The sequence below is a fragment of the Daphnia magna genome, linkage group LG10, assembly GCF_020631705.1.
Source record: "Daphnia magna isolate NIES linkage group LG10, ASM2063170v1.1, whole genome shotgun sequence".
In the NCBI taxonomy this organism is placed as follows: Eukaryota; Metazoa; Arthropoda; class Branchiopoda; order Diplostraca; family Daphniidae; genus Daphnia; species Daphnia magna.
The window spans coordinates 3,425,101-3,427,696 of record NC_059191.1 but is presented as its reverse complement, the minus strand read 5'-3'; the positions used below and the strand labels follow the sequence as shown (position 1 = coordinate 3,427,696).

Sequence of the window (2,596 nt, the reverse complement as noted above, 5' to 3'; positions counted from 1 at the left end):
ACAACTGGTTCAGGTCTCCTTGCAGGTTGGATGTCAAGACGGTAGAGGTTGGTGGACTGGCAGACGCCTACAGCTAAAACTTTTTCTTCTCTGGCAATGGTTAGCATTTTTCCAGAAAACGTGCATACCGCCCCGAGTTTAGTGGCGCATCGAATAGAAAAAAGATTTGCCCCCAACCCTGGGACATAGACGGCATCGTGAATGACAGCGTTGAACCAGTTGCCATCGACTCGACACCGAATTGGAATGTCGCCGACGCCATGCACCTGTAATGGATCGTTGTCCAGACCGATGCCCTTCACTGGCCAGCTGCCAGGCTTGACTGGAATTGTAGTTCTGGAACTGCCATAACTGATCACTCATATGCTGCGAAGCTCCAGAATCCGCGTACCAATCAGTTTGATTGCACTTCTTGACATTGGACAGCAAAGACAGAGAAGTGAAAGCGTAGCCGGGTGGCCAATCTGGATTGCTAGAGGCGATGTTGGCTCTGGCGTCTCTCTTGTTGCCTTTTATCTTTCTTCTTCTTCCAGCATCTTGACTCTTCGTGATTATTGCTTCTTCGTCCAAGTCCTTCGCAGTAGTTACAAACAGGAGCCGGTTTGCTGGGTTCTTGTGTACCGGAATAAGATGCCCTCCAGTTGGTCGATTGACTCTCCTAGCAAAGAAAGCAGCATCAGCACTGTCTACCTCACCGTATTGTTGATTCATGGCTTCCTGCTTCATAAGTCGAGCTCGCAAGAGATTGACTGTCTTTTTGCTGTCGTCCAGATTCTCCCAGGCTGCAATGACGTGTCGGTAAGAGGGAGGAAGAGTTGAAGCAATTTTTGGTGATGACCTGGTCGTCCGAAACTGGAGATCCGACATCTTGTAGTTGGCTGGCCATTAATTCAATGGCCGTGACGTGACTGGAGATATCGTGACCTTCCCCTTATACTGGTAGTTCAGGAACTGTTGAAGAAGAAACATTTTGTTTTCTGCAGCAGATTGTTCGAAACTGACTGATGACTCGTTTCCACATTTCTGTGGCTGATGTACAGGTAATGAGGGAACGTTGTTGGTCAGAGCAGATGGTGGACGAAATCAGTAACTGTGCTGTGTTGTCTTTTTTTGTTCCAACTGGTGATTGCTGCTTGATTGGTGGTGACGCCTGAAGCCACGATTGGATCCAGTTTAGCTTCTGTTCCAATTACTAGATCCATCAAGCTGTGATTGCGAAGCATCAGGCATGTCTGGAACTTCCATATACTTGGAAGTTGGCTCCGTTGAGCTTTGTCAATGTGGGCAACATCCTTCGCAGTGAAAACTGACATGCTGGTCTTGGCAGCAACAGAATGTTCTTGAAATAATAGATGTGGTGAATATTATAGCACTGGGCCCATAACCTGTTAACTATTAATCAATATGAACTAATACCAGAGGTTGCTGTGTGATCTTGACTTCGATCTGATAGCTTCTGTATTTCACAAATAGACAGAGATAAAGCCTGTCAGAGAGAAGAGACACAATACATAAAATTAGCATGAGGTAATTCACATCAAGATATATCAAGATCATTCTTACGAATATTGAGAGGGACAGCAAAATAACATACCTGTCAGAGAGAAGAGACACAATACATAAGATTGGTGATTGACACCCACTGACTTCACTTGCTTATGGACTGGCAGAGCCAACTAGTGGTCTCTCAAGGCACTCTGACAGATAGAAGGGGGAAGGGAAGTTTGGTTATAGACAACAAATCAACATCACAGTGTATTCACATTGAATACAAGTATATTTGATCCTGTTTACAAATAGAAGTAAAGACTCATGGTATCACAGTGTTCTCACATTGAATTCAAGTATATTTGAAGCTGTTAACGATAGAAGTAAAACTCATGGTATCACAGTGTATTCACATTGAATACAAGTATATTTGATTCTGTTTACATGTAGAAGTATAAACTCATGGTATCACAGTGTATTCACATTGAATAAAAGTAAATTTGATCCTGTTTACATATAGAAGTAAAAACTCCCTTGAATCACAGTTTATTCATTTGAATACAAGTATATTTGTTAGCTAAACATATAAAAGTAAAAAATCATGGTATCACAGTGTATTCACATTGAATACAAGTATATTTGATCCTGTATACATATAGAAGTAAAAATTCATGGTATCACAGTGTATTCACATTGAATGCAAGTATATTTCATTCTGTTTACATGTAGAAGTAAAAACTCATGGTATCACAGTGTATTCACATTGAATACATGTATATTTGATTCTGTTTACATGTTGAAGTAAAAATTCATGGTATCACTGATTATTCACATTGAATACAAGTATATCCTGTTTACTTAAATAAGTAAAAAAACATAGTATCACAGTGTATTCACATTTAATACAAGTATATTTGGTTCTTTATTAAATTAAAGTATAAACTCATAATATAACTTTGTATTCACTTGAATATAAGTATATTGATCCTGTTTATATATATAAGTAAATACTCATGGTATCACAGTGTATTCCCATTGAATACAAGTATATTTAGATTCTTTTTACACGTAGAGTTATAAACTCATAATATAACAGTGTATTCACATT

General features: G+C 39.4%; 1 long non-coding RNA gene across 1 annotated transcript; it reads right to left on the bottom strand.

Moving 5' to 3' along the window:
* Positions 1-1,388: 1,388 nt before the first annotated feature.
* On the bottom strand, positions 1,389-1,696 carry LOC123477024. The gene is made up of 2 exons (XR_006652172.1): positions 1,595-1,696; positions 1,389-1,486 (listed from the first exon to the last, which is right to left on the bottom strand). It is a non-coding gene; the product is annotated as an uncharacterized LOC123477024 (long non-coding RNA).
* Positions 1,697-2,596: the final 900 nt, after the last annotated feature.